This window comes from Hemicordylus capensis, chromosome 4 (genome assembly GCF_027244095.1).
Source record: "Hemicordylus capensis ecotype Gifberg chromosome 4, rHemCap1.1.pri, whole genome shotgun sequence".
NCBI lineage: Eukaryota > Metazoa > Chordata > Lepidosauria > Squamata > Cordylidae > Hemicordylus > Hemicordylus capensis.
The window spans coordinates 181,298,665-181,319,737 of NC_069660.1; positions in this window are offsets into that span (position 1 = coordinate 181,298,665).

The following is a 21,073-nucleotide window of genomic DNA, read 5'->3' on the forward strand; positions in this document are numbered from 1 at the left end:
TAAAATAGAAAACATAAAGTGCCTGGACAAAATCTTACAACCCAACGGAGCACAGGGAAGTAAAGGGAGTCACCCCTCTTGAAACTGCCTGCTCTAAGACTTCAATAGATCATCAAGTCATTATTGCAGCTCCCTCTTCCATCCCAAGTGTTTTAGGGTCAGATTAGTAGCAAAAATAAGTTCAATTACCCTACAGAAACCTTATCACAATCTCACTTCAAAGCCAATTACCAGCCAAGCTGCAACCCAGCTGGTTTTTTTCTGTAAACTGGCAGAAACATTCTTTAATAAACATTTATGAGCTCATTAGATGGAGCAATCCCTTTCCCTCGGAACAATATGGCTGCCATGGATTGCACCCCAAGAGGCGTTCTACCTGAATGCACTTTACCAGAGTGATGAGCCTCATTCCGACAGTTGACTTTTTGCGTTGAGAATTTGCTTGGCGTGCCCAAGCTGCTCACATCAATATATTATTAAAGGGGGAGGGGAAGACAGACGCAGACCTATAACATTACCACAGTCTTTGTAGCTAGCATACACTATTGTGTCTGTTTTTGCATCGTTTTCCCAAAGTGGCCAGCCGAAAGCTAATGTGGAATCCTTTGCTGTGTTCACAAACAAATGTATAGATTCCTCTTGTTGTTCCAGGGCTGACCCTTCTGTCCTCATTGCCAGCCCTTTTGCCCTCCTCCAGTACACATGTCCTAAGTAGCCCATTTTTGAAAAACAAAGTCTCAGTGGTCCCTTCGTACAAACATGCATCAAAAGGTTACTCAGCGGGTTTGCATAGTAAACACAAATGGATATTGTTTTTGACATCTTGTGAACTTGTCTCTCTCCCTTGTACCTTGAGAGAACATGGGACCTTCTGGGCCTCTATGAGGCTTGCTGCATTTTTAATGATGGTCCCTGAAATGCAGGGCAGCAAGATCTTGTCACCTTGGCATATTTTATCCCTGATCAAACATTAGTTGGCAGCTGTTGGGAAACTTGTAACACTGTCTCATCAACGCCAGCTGCTGGTTTGGTGGCAAGAGTGCAAGATCTCACCCGGCCTATTTCTAGTTTGTATCTCGTCCCCACCACCATCTTAACCACCTCAAATCCTGCTTTCAGTGAGATTAATTTTATTAAAGAATGCTATCTTCAACTGAAAGAATATCAACAGAAACAATCAAAAGCAGGAAGGGTGTGCTCATACCTGGTTAGAATACCCAGCCTTCCTCTGAAGCAATGTTCTCACATATGCTGTGTTCAGTGCTCACTGTCTAAAATCAGACTTCATGGGATGCAAGTCTGCATGGCAAGATTGTAAAGGTGATCGATTGCCTCTTTTTAAAGGCCAATTTAAGGACACAACCCACTGTGTGGAACCTACATAAGAAAGTAAGAACAGCCCTGCTAGATCAGGGCGAAGGCCTATCTAGTCCAGCATCGTGTTTCACACAGTGGGTCACCTGATGCCTCACAGGCAAGAGGTGAGGGCATGTCGTTTCTCCTACTGTTACTCCCCTGCAACTGGTATTTAGAATCATCTTGCCTCTTGGGCTGGAGGTGGCCTATAGCCCTCAGACTTGTAGCCCTTGATAGATTTGTCCTCTAAGCCCTTCTTAAGGCCATTCATGCTGGTGGCTATCACCACATCTTGTGGCACAGAATTCCACAGGTCAATTATGGGTTGTATGAAAAAGTACCTCATTATGTCAGTCCTAAATTTCTTGGCAATCAGTTTCATGGGATGACCCCTGGTTCTAGTGTTATGCGGGAGGGAGAAAATTTTCTATCTATTCCTCTCTTTTGCTTTGCAAGCAGAGAGGAGAAATATGGATTACACTGTGGCAAATGTTTTCGCTGCTGTTCTTGCCTGTTCACGTATATTTCCCTCCCCCAATCACCACAACAGGGCCCTTTCCCACAAAATGTTTCCTGGCACACACACACACACCCATTTTGGCTCAGCAGTAGTAGAAATTGGGAGAAAGTTCTATGCAGACTGAACCAGACTGAGACCTGTTTGATGAGTTAGTTCAATCATTGTAGTTGGTATTAAAAACACATACGCCAGCTCTAGCCACAGGCAACCTGTCAGGTGTTACAACTAGTGACCCTGGATGGGAATGCACATCACAATCTATATCTAAATCAATCCATTGCATCCTAGATGAGTATTGTGATGTGTGCACAATAACAGCCACATCAACTATGTGTGCAAAAAACTCTGCTTTCATATGTAGTAGGACTGTGCATTGAATCAAAACAATAATTGGATTCCATTCAATACATGTCCTATCAGTAACGTTTTCAGTATACTGAATGAAAAATTGCTAACATTGGCACCGCCTGATACAATAATTTCCATTCCAACCTGTATTGGGCAGTATTGAACTCTATCCAATGACTGGATGGCTGTTTTCATGCTGCTTTTCTCTATTGCTAATATCACAACACTTGCTTGTCATTGAATCTGGTGATATTCTATATATGGCAAATGCTGAGGGGATGGAGGGAAGAGCACTCATGTGATTGACAAATCAATGGCTGCATTCACACGTAATGTGGAACCGCAGGTCCAATGGACCCATGATTCCACTCCCTACCCCCTGCTCTCCTGTCCACATTCAGAGGAAACAGAGAACGGGCTCTCTGCAGAGAGACTGCAGAGGGGGAACTGGCTGTGTGAGCTTCCTTCTTGTTTGAAAAACAACCCACACAGCCAGTCACAGCTGGATAAGGGGGGGAGCTTCCTCCCACAACTCCAGTTGGAGCTAATACAGCCTCTAGTGCTGCATTTGGATGAAACACTCCAGAACTGGAACCCCAGTTATGAGCAACAAAACTACAAACTGAAGGTTCAAACTGGAGTTTGAGGAGCACAACCTTGGGTGGATATCCAGACAGGACCAGAGGCACACATTCAGAAATAATGGTAGGGAAACCTCTGGTCCCTGCAACTCCGGTTCCACATTAGATGCAAATGTGATCAGTGCCTCTTCAGTCTTGCAGCTGCTCAAAGCATGCAGCACAGGGCCTGAAACTGCCCAGAATGGCCCAAACCAGCCCAGGGGTTGGTCAGTGTGGGAGGGGGATCTGTCAGAAACCCACCAACTCCCTATGGGTGCTACAGCACCCGCAAGGCCACAAAAGCTTTGGCAGCAGTAAGTCAGTTTTTTTAAAAAAATGTAATGTCCCACACCATCCTCGAAATGGGCCTGAAACAACTTGGCCAGTTGGGCTCAACCTCAAGCTGAACCAGACCTCGCTCAGCTCAAGGTCAAGCCTTTGAGCCAAGCCAGTTTGAGTTTGAGCTGGCTCAACCTCGAGCCAGCTCACACACCCCTAGCAAGGTGACAACAAATGGAGGAGAGGAGAGGAGAGGAGAGGAGAGAAGAGGGATAAATATGAGCATATGCAGTTATATGTAGCTAAGCTTATCCATTGTGGATGACGACAAAAAGGTTGTCAAAGGTGGATTTTGAAGGGAGGAAGGGAGGGTGGGAAGGAAGGAAAGGTGCAGTTTAGGTCTTCCAGGAGGGAATTTAAGGCATAAGGGGAAGCAAGGGAAAATGGACACTATCTAATCAACTTGAGATGCCCTTGATGGTTGATGCCCTCTATCACTGAGTTAGAACAAAGATTGTGTAACCAAATTCAAAGCTGACAAACAGTAGACTGATATGGCAAAGATTATAATATGAACAATGGCAGGAAGGCAATGCACATCCCTGTCAATGATCAAAATGTACAGAAATAGCTGGGAAATGTAGAGTCAGGTTTGACTATCCAAAAGTCACATAGGATTATGTGTGGAACTTCAAAGATTAACAGTTGTAAATGGTGCCTATATTCCTGTCAACTGACTTTTATTACATCATTTTCTTGTATTTTGTAGTAAACCTTTTGCTTAGAGAATTAAGTGACCATTATCACAGAGTGTAGCATAGGGCAACTGCCATGTATATGGAAACAAACATACAAAAGCAATGACAAAATCTCAGAGGTCAGTTTTTCTCTGTAAGGAAGGCAACTTACTTGTAACAATGTCAAGATAGTGTTGAAAAATATTCTGCTTATAAAGGCCAATGAAATGTTCATGGAGGGTAAACTGTGATTATGAATTGCTTTGGTCAAAATGGGTAGTAGTTTCTTTTTCTCAAACAGTATTGAAGCAGGGAAAAGACATTACAGTACTTGAAAAGGTAGCAGAGGGCAACAAGGCTAATCCAGGATTAAAGAAAATGAGCTTTGAGGACAGCGAGAGAAACTCTTAACCAGCATGGCCTGGAGGGAACAGAAATTATATTTGAACTAAAAATCTGGTAAAAGTCAGCAAACTGACATGACAAAAATGTTTCAGGTTCAAGCACAAAAAGATTTAGTCTGTGGAGTTATAAGCAGAGGTTAAAAATAGATAAATAGACATGACTGAAACATTACTTCATACTCAAATATATTACTACATTTACCTATCTGAAAAGTACAGAGCTCAGAAACATTTCCCCCAGAAGATTCTTTGGAAAGCTATCAGAGCTGAAATGAATTGGCTCAGAGAAAAACACTTTGCCTCAAAGAATATCACTGTTGAATATTCACCAAAAATTCTCAGACTATTTGCCAAATATTGATAATATATTTGATGACTGTCTCTGACATCCAATGAGATGTATTTTCATTGACTGACAATTAACACGCAGGAGTATTTAGTGTTTGACACTGTTTGATAGCTGACGAGCAATGCTTCCCTCTTGATAACATTTAATAGCTGAGCTGCAGTGGCATGTAGCATTTGACAGTGCGCCAGTTTGGAGGGTATGGTGATCGACCCACTACATGTGGAGAAGGAGTGTGGTCAAAAACATCTCGCCTTGCCACCTGGTATACCTTCCAGCCACTGCCTAATTCTGTGAGGAGAACATTTCATCCGAATTGCTCCTTGTGCAGTTTAGTATAGGCTCTAAAAACCGCACATTGGGGAACCAGCTGGACAATGGCATAATGGTGGGAAGATGTGCACACCCATGCGTCTATCTCATGCATTTAAAGGTCCATTCGAAATATTGTCTGAACCAGTCGTACACCTAGTAACTGACATGCAATTACCTACCTGACAGGTTTTGAAAGTTATGAAATTGTACGTATGCACGATGTATTTATGGGATTCTCCTTTCATGTACTGCCTTTCAAATAAACGCCCCCCCCCCAGGTGGTTTTCAAATGAAATAGTTAGACAGTAAGTAGCAATAAATAAAAACCATGGCAAGTAGAATCTCAAGTGCAATTGGCAGCTAATAACTAAAATCAGCTATCAACAAACATCTTAAAAGGCTGGGGAGCATTAAAAAAAAAGTCTTCCCTGGCATCAAAGACATAGCAACTTAGGTACCAGTTGAGTCTCTCTGGGGAGAGAGTTCCATAGATGGGGTCCCACAACAGAGAAAACCCTCTTTCCAGTTACCTACCTGTCTCCTTTGACGGGGGGAACATCTGGATGGCAGCCTATGCAGACAAGTTTAGCGCATGGGAAATAGTGATGGGATGGCCCATGGCATTTTGCTGCCTGAAGCAGAGCAACACATGGCACCTCTCCCTTCCTGTTTCTTCTTCTTTTTCCTATTAAAATCACAACCGCAATTCCTTCCTTCTTTCAAATCTCTCCCCCTTCCTTACTTTTCTATTAGGAAGGCAAGATGAAAAGCATTGTGGGTGTCATTCCTTCCTTCCTTCCTCTGCAAGCTATCTGGCAGAGGGTGGTGTGTGTGTGCAGTGGGTCTAGGTGGGCTGCTGTGTGTTCCCTGTGAATGGCCAACAATCTGCCATCTGGAGTGGCCTAGTTTACCCTACTTCATGGCAGGGCCACAATGAGTAACATTGATATAAGTTGCTACTAAACATTGTAGGGTATCTGACAGATGGAATGTGACAGAATTTGACAGCAGTTTGTGATTTCATATCTGTTACCTATAAAAATCAAAACACTCATATTTTACCATTATCATTTTCCATTGAAAATGTAAACTTGAATATAACGTGCAAAAGATGAAATCTGATATTTTTTCAACATTTGAAGTACTTGTTTCACTTCTAAAAGGAGCAACTTTTAACAAACAAAAAATCATGTCGATCTCTCTTTCCCCCTTTCTCCATTTGGCAGTCTCGTGTAGATACTCGTATTATAGAGCAACCCCTCTCCACCCACCCACACTGCTGCAGTTGCTTTTCCTTTACCCTTGGGAAGGTGGGGGGGAGTTTTTTGGAGAAAGCAGCTTAGAGGGCAAGTGGAGTAGAAAAATGGCTAGAGAGAAAATAACATGCATCTGCCTCCCCCTGCCCCACTCCTCTTCTCAAGACTGCAGCCTCCCAAAGTTGCATGTATACGTTTATCTATTTGTTTTAAACTCAGGAGCAGATACATGCAATTGCTTGCCACAACATCAGGATGAGATCCTAAGTCTGCTCCCTGACTTTGATTACTCCAGCCATTAAGAATCAAGCTTATTCTTGCCTTCCTAGACTTTGGCTTTGCCCACCTGCCTGGCGCCCACCAAATCCCAGGAATCACCAACCGCCACTGCCCTAGAATGTGATAAAATGCTGCAAATGGGCTTTGAATAAATTATTATTACTAGTGGCTGACATGATCTACAGCCCTTCAACAATGGAAGGGAAGTGGGCCCTCAAGAAGCCTTCAGTGTCCTTGTGCTGAAGCCTTCTTTTTTCTTTCTGCTGATCAAGCACGGAGGAGGCCGCAATTTTTGTGTTTCTCTCTTTACTCCAAAAGCCTTTGACCTTGTATAAATCTGTTCCTGAGGACTGCATGATCCTCAGGAACAGTTTTATACAAGTGTAATCGGCTTTTGGAGGATGGGGCGAGATGTGAAAATTGCTCCCCGCTCCCCTTCTGCACCTGATCTTCTGCATAAAGAAACCTTCAGCACAGGGACACTGTAGGCTCCGTGGAGACCTGCAGACCTCCTTCCATTACTGACAGATAATGTAAGCCTTCCATCACCTAACACTCTGCCATGGGACTGCTGCAAATGTTGCAGCTAGGATCCTGGCAGCATCAGCTCTCAGCTGCAATGTCTCATAGTGACCACTGAGGGGGGTTAGGGTCATGTATAAAAGTGCAGGACTCCTCCCCTCTTTGTTCTTTCAGTGTTAGTCTCTGGGGCTATTCTCATGAGCAGCAAAAATTGGGCTAGGAGAGCCTAGCCCAATTTTTGCTGCTCGTGTAGACCACCAGGCTCACAGGCGAGCCTGGTGGCTTACAAGTGGATAGCCCGCTTTTGTAGCCCTCCCCTAAAACCAGGTTTGCGGAGCGAGTGCTCTGCAAACCTGGTTTTACAGATCGTGAGTAGCCGTGGCGCAGCTCCGCGCCATGGCTACTCACGAGTAGACCCCCCTGAGGAGAGGTGAAAAGCCGGCTCCAGGGGGTCTCCCCATTATGGGTTAGTGCATACTGGAGCTTGCGGGGCCCATGCGGCACCTCAGCTCCCCAGCCCCCGCCAGCTCCGTCACGGAGCCAGCAATTATGTTGGCGGCTGATCCGGCTTCCCAGGGCTCCCTCCCTGCTCGTGTGCGGGGAGAACGGGCTTAGCCCGCTCTCCCCACGCACACTCCAAAACCAGGTCTCACTGATCATGAGATCCGGCTATCCATTTTGTCTCTCCAGAGATGGCTGTTTGTTTTTGGTCTCTCTATACAGCCATGAGCTACAGCTGAAATTTAGCTGCTGGCTTTTTCACATTTGTTTGTAACCTTTTCTTTAAATACATCCTTGTAGTTCTTCAATACTAAAGAACTGTCTCAAGACCTCTTGCTTTGCTGCTTTCTTACCAAACTGGTTTTGCTCTGCTATTTGGGGACTGAACTGCCATTCTTCCTCTACAAAGAGTTATGGGCCCCAAAGCCAATAAATAAAAGAGAAAAGCCAAGAGAATTACATAGAAAGTAAAGCAAAGAGAAAAGCTTTGAAAATTGAGACAGCACAAGGATTCCAGATGATAGAAAAGTTGCAAGGTCCTGAGTACGAGCTCTGGTCGTTCAAGATGGAGATGCTCCACAAGAGTCATGGACCTGGCAGTGTTCTGCACACCCAGCATCCTGCAGATGCAGGAAAGGGGCAGAAAGAATAGGACAGAGCAGATGAAAAGGCATCAGAAATTATTTGCTTGGTGGTGAGTGACCCAATCTTAGTGCATCTAAGAGACAAAGAAAATGCAAATAATATGTGGGGAACTCTGAAGGGATTATATAAAGAGAAGTCTGTGGTTTCCAAAGTGTATCTAGTAAGAAAACTGAGCAATAAAAGACTTAGAGAAGGAGAAAGTCTGTCCAAGCACATAAATGAAATGTTAGAAATATTTAGGCAACTGTAAGCTCAAGAAGTAATCATGCCAGATGCAGTTTTGATAGGATTGCTGTTGAATAGTTTGCCACATTACTTTGATAGTGTGACTAGTGCCTTGGAAGTCCAGGAGGATGCAGCCTTACAATTTGTAATTAACCATCTAGAGGATTTTGATTTGCACAGAAGGGATGATAGGCAACCAAAGAAAAGTGAAGAAATTGTGTTTAGAACCTTGCAAAGAAATAAGAAATGCTTTATTTGTGGAAGCCCCAAACACTTACAGGACCGGGTCTCATGATCAGTGAGACCCAGTTTTTCCTGGTGAGCGGGAAGAGCAGGCTAAGCCCGCTCTCCCCGCTCACAAGCGGGCAAGGAGCCCTGGATGGCTGGATTGGTCGCCCACACGGTGGCCTGCTCCAAGACGGAGCCGGCAGGGGCTGGGAATCTCGGGGGCTGCATGGCCCCCGGAAGCCCCAGTATTCCCTGTGTGAGCGTGAAGGGCATACTGGGGAGACCCCCGTGCCAGGAAGCTGCTTTTAAGCCTCCTGGCTGGGGGTCTACTCGCGAGTAGCCGCGGCTCAGAGCTGCGCCACGGCTGCTCACGAGCAGATAGCCGGGTTTGCAGAGCACTCACTCCGCAAACCCGGGCTAAGGGGCGGGCTACAGGAACGGGTTAGCTGCTCCAGAACCACCAGGCTTGGCTGCGAGCCCGGTGGTTCTTACAATCACAAAAATCAGCCCAACTTTTGTGATCGTAAGAATAGCCCCACAGAATAAGTCTCCCAAGTATAAAGAATTTGGAGACAAAAGACAAGCAAAACAAAGTTGCAAAGAGAGTGAGTCATCTGGGAACACAGAGTACAGAACTTACAAGCAATCAGGGACTAAAGCTAATAAGCAAAGGATATATCTTGCAACAACAGATACAGTTTTGGAAACGAAGTCCAAGAAATGCAGCAGTGGAATTTGCATTGACTCAGGTGCTACCAGCAACCTGATTAGAGAAAGGGAGAGGTTTATAAACCTAGATACAAGCTGTAAAATCCCTATATATTTGGCAGATCAAAAACTGATGTATGCAGAAGGGAAAGGATCTGCAGTTGCTCTGAAAACTGGAGAAAGGAGAAACCATTGATTAACAATGGAAGAAGCTTTGTATGTGCCTACTCTAGAAACAAGTAAAATATGCTACAGAAAGGGGCTATGAAATAAAAATTAAAGGACATGTCCAGCATTACAAAGCGAGACTGGTGGCAAAGGGATTCTTGGAAATATATGGGGAAGATTATGATGAGACATTTGCTCCCATTGAAAAGCACACCTCAGTAAGGACACTCCTAAGCATTGAAGTAGCAAAGAAAATGCAAGTGGATCACATAGATATGAATACTGCATTTCTTCATGGAGTCATCAAAGAAGATATTTATATGAAGCAGCCTCCAGGATTTTTGGAACCTGGTAAAGAAAAATTTGTGTATAAGCTGCAGAAAAGTATTTATGAACTAAAGCAGGCTCAAGGAAAGGCTGGCTCTTGCCTGTACTCGAGGCTCAAAGACAACAGATGGACCTATATACTTACTTCCATTGATGATCTGATAATTTGTTATGAAAATAGAGAGGACAGCCTTGAAATAATAAAGCACCTGAATAATGAGAAGAAGTAAAAGAACTTGGGCCTGTTTCACACTATCTTGGGATACAGATAGAGAGAGAAGGTGGTGGAAGCTATTTGCTTAACCAAAACCAGAAAATAAGTGGTTTACTAGAGTATTTGGGACTTACAGAGGCCAAAGAAATGAGTACATTTCTTGGAAATGAGTATGAAATTAGTACATCAGTATGGAAACTCATTTCTTGTACGAAATGAGTACATGAGTATGGAAACAGGTTACTTAAAACAGAAGGAGGAGAGTGAACTTCTGCCAGACAACTGTGAGTACAGGACAGCGATTGGAAAACTTTTATATGTAGCTATGTGTAACAAGACCGGATATAGCTGCATCTGTGGGAATCTTGAGTAGGAAGGAAAGTAAACAGACCCAGCAAAGATGACTGGACTGCAGTAAAGAGACTAGGCAGGTACCTAAAAGGGACAACCCATCTAAAATTAAAGTTGTCTGCTAGTAGTGGACCCAAATCAAACAGACCAGAAGTCAACCAGTAGTTATGCATTCTTTTATGGTGGTGGAACAGTCAGTTGGTGTAGCTGGGCTGAGGATCAAACAGACCAGAAGTCAACCAGTAGTTAGTCTCCATTTTGTCTCTCCAGAGATGGCTGTTTGTTTTTGGTCTCTGTCTTCAGCCAGGAGCTACAGCTGAAATTAAGCTGCTGGCTTTTTCACATTTGTTTGTAACCCTTTCTTTAATTACATCCTTGAAATTCTTCAATACTAAAGCACTGTTTTACAGTGGTTCTGTTTATACCTTAGCGTGTCCAGTCATATGCATTGAGGACAGGTGTTCTGACCCATGGCCACTTCTTTACGGCGTTCCCTGGGGTTCAGTTCTTGCCCCTATCCTTTTTAACATCTATATGAAGCCGCTGGGTCAGGTCATTTGCCAGTTTGGGGTGAGATTCCATCAATGCACTGATGATACTCAGCTGTACATTGCCATCCCAGACCATGCTGGGGATGTTGTTTCTGTACTTGCTTGATGTCTGGAAGCTGCTAAGATCTGGACGACTCAAAATAAGCTCAGACTAAACCCCACTAAGACTGAGCTGCTCTTATTCAACCCTCGTACTGGCCAACAGTTGGATCCAAACCCTTTTTTGGATGGGGTGGCGCTGCCCCCAAAGGAGCTTGTCCATGACTTGGGGGTTCTTTTGGATTCGAGCCTCCTGCTTGAACAACAGGTGGAGGCTGTGACTAGAAGTGCATTTGCCCAGCTTCATCTGGTTTTCCCAATTATGCCCTTATCTTGATTGGCAGGCATTAACGACAGTTACTCATGCCCTTGTCATCTCTCACTTAGATTACTATAATGCGCTTTACCTAGGGTTACCTTTGAAGACGATCGGGAAGCTTCAGTGGGTCCAGAATGCAGTGGCTCATCTACTTATGGCTGTCAAAAGATATGATAGGGTAACACCTCCCCTGAAGTCGCTGCACTGGTTACCCATTCGCTTCTGAATTCAATTCAAAGTCCTGGTTCTTACCTTCAAAGCCTTGCAGGGCTTGGCGCCTGTTTACCTACACAATCACCTCTCCCATCCAGTTACATCCCATCCTGTTAGATCATTTCAGATGGCCCTTTTGTCAGTCCCTGATTTTCAAGAGGTTCAGAGTTCTCGGACGCGCGAAAGGCTATTTCGGTTGCTGCCCCACTTCTTTGGAATTCTCTTCCCTTCAGATTTGTCTAGCCCCCTCTTTACCGGTCTTTAAATCCTTACTGAAGACCTTCTTTTCTGCCGGGCATTTGCCTTGTAGTTTACTTTATTTCCTTTCCATTATCTATTTTATTTTGCCATTTTGAATGTAATTTTTGATTGTAATTTTTAATCTTACCTTATTTACATGTCATTGTACACCGCCTGGAGTCTTTGGAGTGGGTGGTATATTAAATGCTTCAAACAAACAAACAAACTGTCTCAAGACCTCTTGCTTTGATGCTCTCTCGCCCAACTGGTTTTGCTCTGCTATTTGGGGACTGACCTGCCATTCTTCCCCTACAGCAAACGCCCAAGTGGGGCTGCTCAGAACAAGGGGTAGCAATAACAGCAGTGAATGAGGCAAACAGTGGGAATGTAATTCATTTTTTTACTACTAAAAAGCTTTTAACAGAGAGCTGTTGTAATATAGTGACTAAAAGTCTGAGAACTGTGAAATTCTGTATTCAGAGCTCACCTTGGCCATGAGCTCACTAGGTGGCCGGAGACGAGTCACTCGCCCGCAGCCTCTCCTCCCACCTACAATACAGAGATAAAAACAGGGGCCTACTTTGCAGCACTGTTGTTGCCTGAATGAAAGAAATGATCTATGTGATGCGCTCTGAACTTTCAAAAAACACTAACTAAATGTTCAGTTTTATTATTAAGTACTCATCAGGACAGCGGTATCTGCTTTTGTTTGTTTGTTTGTTGCACGGAATGTAGAAAAAGAAAAGAAAGAGAGCATCAATGCATAATTGAATTGCTTTGTAGTTCTCCCTCAGGTTCATATATTATTATGTCCTCCTCCAAAGCCTTTCTGCAATGGAAGTAAAATGTCAAAACACAGATGTCCAGTAGAAGCTGCACAGATGTGAACATTTCTATAATGTGCCACCATGCAGACATCTTCATACGTTACTCTGAAGCATCATCGGAAGACCCTACCGGTTTGCGTATTTACACACCTTAGACAGAGCTTTGCCTTTCCCTCCCCCTTTGCTGCATCTAGATCCCAAGCTGAGTTGCCTTGTTGGCAATGATTGATTACCCAATTTCTAATTAAACCTGATCCAATCACTTATTATGCAGAGTGGAACAAACAAACTGGAGTCAACTGTCAGTCCCGTGATTGATGATACTGTCAATCCAGCTTTTGTTGTGTCTAATGTCTTGACGCTTGTTACAACCAGCCAAAGCTGCGCCGGACAAAGGGTTCTGTCACTCTTCACATGAATTCACACCCCTGCAAACACACCCAATTTTTTTAACAGAAAAAAATTATTGAGAACAGCAGAGGTTTTGTTTGGGTTAGTTTGCACAATGAGATCAAAGTCCCCCAGAGATCTGGATTTCTGCAGTAGCAGGGAGTGGAAGTGCAGAAGGGGGAGTGGGGGGGGGATTGGCAGGGGGGCTCTTGGTATGGTAATAAACCTACCTTGGGGAGAGTGACGGATATGACATTAAAGCAAACCTAGCAGGATAATAATTTATTTTCTATTGTCTGCCATGCAGGATTCTCTTAGCAGCCCTCATTTATAAATTTTTCAGTTTTAATGTTTTAATTATTTAAAATGCAAATAGGTTCCCCGAAGAAAGGAGCAGAAAATACAAATTCCCTAAACACATTCAACTTTTGAAGTTGCATTCCCACATTGCAAATCTTTTCCCCCCTTGAACTCTCTATTTATTTTAGAAAAGGTGAGCTAGGGTTTGTTTCCCCAAGGTTTATTCCAAGTTAGTGTCTCTTCATGATTATTAATTTCACCCTTGTAATATGCATTTCTGCAGAAAAGAGCTGCAATCCAAAGTTTTGATCTCACAAAGATATTTTCGAATGTGTGAGACATACATATCTGTTGATATGTGTTGATTTATTCTCTGCTGTCATTAAATGTTTCAGTTTGTATCTGTATGTCTTCCAGTGTGCCTAGTTAAGATGAATCCACATAACAAAACATGTCTTATGCTAGTTCTAAACTATTTATGATACATCATTCCATATATGGTTTTCTGAGTCCACGTATAAGTTTGATCTATCGATACGCTTTTATAAGTTGCAGAAAATATTGGGTGCAATCCAGACAATGTTAAGCACTTTGAAATCCCACATATTTCAACTGGAAAGCTGAGCATATGCCCAATGCGCCTCTTTTACTTTGATCCCCCCCCCGAACTGAACTGGGGGGGTGGGGTTGAGGGGGTGCAAAACCGAACTGGCCCAGTCTGGTTCGAGTCTGGTTTGGACTCAAACTGAACTGGGCCAACCAGTTTTGTGCACACCCCTAACAGTCGTGGGTGTGCAATCCAGATAGGGACAGTGGAAGGGACAAAGAGATTAAGTCTCCCTCCACACACTATGGTCCAGATCCAGATAAACCCTTCATGGCTTTCCTTTTTTTAAAGGAAAGTTAAGCCCATCAGTGCTGGGCTTAACTTAATGTGGTCTCAAGGTACCACAGAAGAAATGTCTGCATTATAATTCTTTCAGTAAAATACTCAGACTTAGATTCTGATCATCCTTTCATTTTCCTGGGAAATCTGGGCTTCCTTGGGAAGCTTATCAAAGGTTCCTCATTGAGGAGATCAGAAATGGCAGACAATCGCAATGAAAAAGAAAGCCTGTTGCCACTACCCTCTGTAATGTGCAAAGCGTCTGTAGCACACATGTAGACAGCTCTCTCATCAGACAAGCTGATGGGGAAAGAGGCCCCCCTTGAAGGAAAACTGTGGCTCTAGGGGAAGGGAGTGATGTGACGGAAACCTTTACTCGCCTCTGCTGTTGGCTGGTTGGTTTAGCATATTTATATACCTCCCAAAACTCACATCTCTGGGTGGTTTACAATAAAACAACACAAATTAAAACAAAGTTTAAAGCCATAATGGATTTTATAAACTTCATTAAAAGCCTGGCTTAATAAATGTGTTGTTACAGCCCTTTCAAAAACTATTATTTCAGCAGGGAACACATTTTAAAGTCTTGGGTCAGCAGTGGAGAAGGCTTTAGGGGTGTGCACGGAACCGCCAACTGCGATCCGGCACTGGGGTGGGGGGGTACCTTTAAGAGCGGCGGGAGGGTTTACTTACCCCTCCCGCCGCTTTCCCGCTCTGTCGCCGTAATCCTAAGAGTAATTGGGGCGGCAGGACACCTCCCTGCCGCCCTTTCCCCAACGTTGCTTGAAAAAACTCCCAGGAGTCCTTTGCGCTCGTGGTTTGTCCATGAAGTAGTTCACACTACTTCACACTACTTCACTACTACACAAGAAGGCTTGTCCATGAGTAGTTCACACATGGCACCTACCTGAACTTAAGCAGAGACGATTTATTTATTAGAAACATTTAATATACCACCCACTCCGAAGACTCTGGGCGGTATACAAAAACATGCAAAGCAAGACAGCATTAAAATTACATTCTAAATTTTAAACTAAAGTAACTAACAAAAAGAAAAAACCAAACAGGTAAACTACAGGGCAAAAGCCTGGCGAAAAAGGAAAGTCTTCAACAGAGATTTAAAAATCAATAAGGAAGGAGCTAAATGAATCTGAAGGGGAAGGGAGTTCCAGAGAAGTGGGGCAGCAACTGAAAAGGCCCTTTCACAGGTCCTAGCACCCCAAACCTCTCGGAAATCAGGGACCGACAGAAGGACCATCTGAGAAGATTTGACTGGACGGGATGTAACTGGGTGGGAGAGGTGGGTCTGTAAGTAGACAGGCGCCAAACCCCGCAAGGCTTTGAAGGTAAAAACCAGGGCCTTAAATTGAACTTGGAAGTGAATAGGCAACCAGTGCAGTGACTGCAGGAGAGGTGTTACCCTGTCATATTTTCTGGCACTCATGAGTGGGTGAGCTGCTGCATTCTGGACCGTGTAGCTTTCCAATCATCCTCAAAGGTAGCCCTAGATAGAGAGCATTACAATAATCTAAGCGGGAGATAACAAGGTCACTGTCATTAATGCCTGCCGATCAAGGTAAGGGCTTAATTGGCAAATCAGATGAAGCTGGGCAAAAGCACTTCTGGCCGCAGCCTCCACCTGCTGTTCAAGCAGGAGGCACGAGTCCAAAAGGACCCCTAAATCACAAACAAGCTCCTTTGGTTGAAGATGATGCCTAAGGCCATGGTCATCAGACTAAATAGGTCAACAAGCAGCTAGAATTACACTAGGAATACAATGGGGAGACAGTGTGGATGGGAACTGATGTAAGGTACACATAGGATCCTATTATTGTCAGGAAGTTGATCACAGTCAGAGTTGGCTGTTGCCTGTCACAACTTGAGGTGACTTGCAACATGCCACCCCCTGGAGGAGCCTGGCATTGATGTCTCTGCTTCACTTTGTTGGTCTCACCTCCTGCCACCAGACCCACAGCCCTGTGGCCATTGCCTCACATGTCCTCATGATCACTGCATTCTACAATAAATGAAGCTTCTAGAGACCACATCGAAACTTCTGTGGGATCATTTTTGTAACTATATGTGCAGATCTCATTTTAAAAAGAATGATTGGCTAGAAAAATAGTAATGAAAGAAAAACTGAAGTTAGCCACAAGCCTGGAGGGCTAACAAGCATGTCATGTGAGAAAAGAGAAAGAGTGGACATAGGAGTTACATTATACTGAGTCAGAGACCACTGGTCGTCTAGCTCAGTATCGTCCACACAGACTGGCAGAAGGTTCTCCAAGGTTGCAGGCTGGAGTGTCTCTCAGCACTTTCTTGGAGATGCTGCCAGGGAGGGAACCTTCTGCACGCAAGTGTGCAGATACTCTTCCAAAGTAGCCCCATCCCCTAAGGGGAATATCTTACAGTGCTCACATGTAGTCTCCCATTCAAATGCAAACCAGGACAGAACTTGCTTAGCAAAGGGGACAATGCAGGCTTGCTACCACAAGACCAATTACCACAAAACCAGCTCTACAGTTAAACTGTAAGACAAAGCGACCAACAGATACGACAAAAACAAAACAGAGAAGAAGTCCATCATAAAAACAGTAGGTTGGATTGTTATTTTTAGCCATTTAACAAACAAACATAGTTTTGGTGATAATGTTAAAAACAACAACACCCAAAACAGATACTTAATAAGATAAATTTTTGATCTAATGTTTAAGAAGATTTTATATACTTAATACGAAGAGTTTTTGCTAGATCAGCACTCTTCCTGCTTCCCCTCAAATCCATTGGTTCCTTGATCTCATTGGGAATGTTCACATTCACCTTGAGATTTTACTTTAGACAGAATGTGCCAACAACTCTATGAGCTGGGTCTCACAATCAGTGAGACCCGGTTTGGGGAGCTCAGTGGGGAGAGCGGGCTAAGCCTGCTGTCCCTGCACACGAGCAGGGTGGGATCCCTGGGCGGCCAGATCGGCCGCCCACAAGATTTCCGGCTCCATGACAGAGCCAGAGGGGGCTGGGGGGAGCGGCGTAAGCTCCAGTATGCCCTGCATGAGTGCACAGGGCATGCTGGCGAGACCCCTGAAGCTCGGAGGCGGCTTTTTGCCTTCCTTCTGGGGGTCTCCTCATGAGTAGCTGCAGCACAGAGCCGTACCGTGGCTACTCACGATTTTTAAAACCAGATTTAAGGGCAGGGTCTATTTAGGTGGGTTACCCACTTAGGAACCACCGGGCTCACAGCCAAGCCCTCACAACCTCCGCTAGCCCGATTTCATCCCATCATGTTAATAGCTTCCCATCATGTGAATAGTGTGAACGTCCCATCGTGTGAATGTTCTTATCAACATTAGTAATCACTGTATGAAGAGTTTCTTCAATGCTCCCAACAAGACACCCAGTACTAGTGTGAGGCCCAGCAGAGGCCCAGCAGAGTTTGATTAAATTCCAGGGTCAAGCCAATGCAATAAACAGATGGGTCCCTGAAATCAATGACTTGAGCTAGAAGCAGGAGCCTGAAATGCCACAAGCAGAAAGTACAAGTTCAGTTGTCCTGGCAAAAGCAGACGGTCAGACTTCTCAAGCCTGGCCAACTCCAAGGCTTCCTAGTATTTGAAAATCATGGGACTGGTGGTATACAACCTATTGTCTTTGGCATCTGAGGAGGACTACTATGAGGCCTAAGCACATGCACTGCACTGCAGGCAGCTTATTCGGATAAATCCCAGCCTCTGACCCTGCAGCTCCTGGATACCAAAACCCTGCCTTCATGCTTTCTATGGGAACCAGCAGAGATGTGTGTGTAATTCTAGATGCAATGGTTCTATACTTAAGGGAAAGTAGGAGTTGTGAGAAGAGAAGAGAACAAATGTTTGAAAGTGACCTTTAGAGTGGATTCCTCACATTAGTGTGGTGTAGTGGTTAGAGTGCTGGACTAGGACCGGGGAGACCCGAGTTCAAATCCCCGTTCAGCCATAAAACTAGCTGGGTGACTCTGGGCCAGTCACTTCTCTCTCAGCCTAACCTACTTCACAGGGTTGTTGTGAAAGAGAAACTCAAGTATGTAGTACACCGCTCTGGGCTCCTTGGAGGAAGAGTGGGATATAAATGTAGTAGTAGTAGTAGTAATAATAATAATAATAATAATAATATTTCAATAGGATAGGTAAACAAACAAACTTATCTTTACATCATTTCATACTGAGGGCTTCATGCATATATGAAGGACAGGGCTCCTCAAACGTGGGTCCCCAAATGTTGTTGGATTACAACTTCCATCATCCCCAACCTCTTGGGAAGCTCTGACTCAGGATAAGGAGGCATCCCTATTAAAGTCCTACACTTATTAAACAAGATTCCTTCAGGGCAGGATTGTGGCTGCTCTTCACAGCTGCTTTTGAATGAACAAGACATATAGGCTTGAATGTAACATATTGTAAATCTGGCATTGTATCCAGATTCAGACCTCTCCACAGTTTAAATGAATTCATGTTCAGTGCCTTCTTTCACTGCTACTTCTATTACCAACTAATTTCTGTCTGAAAACAGGGTTACCATTTCCGATTTCAATTGCGGGGACAGCTAGATTTGGCAGGGTCTAAAGGCCCATCCTGATTGGAAACACTCAAAGTTTCATGGCAGAAAAAACACAGGTATTTTAAAAGCTTTGTGGTAATTATCTTCTTCTTTTTCTTTTTAACAAATCTTGTAAAAAATAATGATAGCAATGTGAGAAAGAAGAAAGCAAGCTTTTGAACATTTTGTTTAAAGCGGATTCTATTTGTTCCTAATGAAGATTGCAATAGCATAGGAAAGCATATTTAGTTCTTTCATACTGAAGCTAACATGCTTACATGTCTCAGAACAAGAAAGTATAAGGCATATTACATAGATTCATAAGTAGGCAGCTTCCTATTAACATGAGGAAAATGAGGATTTGTGCTTTTCTCATGCATGTGTGGTGGGGTGAACAGATTATCCCCATCCCATTCCTTTATTGTTCTGTTGGGTCCTGTGTTCAATCCTCCTGAATTCAGGCTTCTTTCATTCCAGTTACATTTTTCTCTCCCCCCACCCCGCCACTTCCATTACTGGTATGCATGCGTGCATTAATACACACTTTATTTTGTCCTTTCAACTATCTTGTAAAGCTGACTTGTCCAAGGTAACCTCATGGGTGTGTGTGTGTGTGTGTGTGTTTTGAAACCTGCCATTGGTCAACACTTTCTAATGTTATGTTTCACAATTACACTTTAGTAAAAAACATACGTGGCGCAGCGGGGAAATGCTTGACTAACAAGCAGAAGGTTGCCAGTTTGAATCTCCGCTGGTACTATATCAGGCAGCAGCGATGTAGGAAGATGATGAAAGGCATCATCTCATACTACGTGGGAGGAGGCAATGGTAAAACCCTCCTGTATTCTACCAAAGAAAACCTCAGGGCTCTGTGGGCGCCAGGAGTCAAATTCGACTTGGCACACTTTACCTTTAAAAAACACAAAGAAAAGCAGCAAGAAAATGCCTCCTCCTTGCAAGCAAGCTGTCACCTTGCCACCACTTACAGCGTTGTCAGGTTCTGCATGGCAGTGATCAAAATCCGGTGGATGATGGCCTCCTGTTCATGCCTAGTGCCCACCTTTATGGGCTAACTTGAGCCTGCTGCCTCAGAGCGCTTTGTGCCACCCCGTGTTCCTATAATTCTACAGTCCCACAGCTTCTTGGTTTTTTATCTTGCCCTAAATTGATAAAACTCTAACTATATCTATAGTTGCCCTTGTATGATTTTATGTCTCCACGATTTGCATATAACTTCTTAATGCATTCTCTCTAGTATGCCTTTTTTACATATAATTTTAATGCATTCTTGCTTCTCTCTTTTATGCCTTTTTAATGATATTTTTATGATGCCTTTACCCATTTTTTTACTGTGAAATGCAATTCTTAGTTCTAGGTCATATGGGGTCATCTTATTTGCGGTCTTAGAATGTAAATTTTTCAATTTTACTTCTACTCTCTGATTCTTATAGTCTTTTTATCATAGCCTTTTTATCTTATAGTCTTTTTATCATAGCTTTTCATTATACTGTGCACCCTTGGGCTTTTAATATCTATTTTTACTTTTAATATGTAATATGTAATCACCCTTTATATTTTATGCTGGTCTATGACCATAACAAAGATTGATTTGATTTGAAGCTAAGCTGCCAGTTGATTTTTCCCAGAGCTTCAACCGCCCCCTGCACCTGATCACCAGATGCCCAATCTTCCCCTCCCACTCACTCTGTGTGAGGCCACCTGCCTCTCCTCTTTTCAGCACTGGTTCAAGGGCGTTAGTGCTGGTTCTTCTCCAAGCAAGTGTAAATCCCACTTTGGCTGTTCCCAGATGACAAATTTACTATGAAATGCCCCAGCACTGGTGAGTGTGCATTTGCAAATTGGTGGGATTTACTGTACCTCGAAGTCCCTGCAAGACATCGAGGTGCACTCCATACACATTTTGGGTTGTTTCATGCACATTTATTTATTTATTTATTTTTATTTTTATATCCCGCTTTTCCTCCAAGGAGCTCAGAGGTTATGTACATGGTTATGTTTATCCTCACAACAACCCTGTGTGGTAGGGACAGAAATACATGACTGGCCCAGAGTCACCCAGTGAGTTTCATGGTTGAATGGGGATTCGTACTTGGGTCTTCCCGGTCCTAGTCCAACACTCTAACCACTGTGCTATGCTGGCATTGGAGCTTAGCCCAAATTATGCCCATGCTAAAACCTTCCACTTTTTATGCAGATTTTTTTGATACTTCGAAGCACCACAGTGTTTCTTCTGAGATGTATGGAGGGGCCATAATGATAGAGAGACTTTTCCTAAAGCCTAGGGTCTTTTTGGCATTTTAAAAAATGTTGTTTGGTGATCTTGCAGAACACCAACTGCCAGAAGAAGGAGCAGATGATGTTATTGG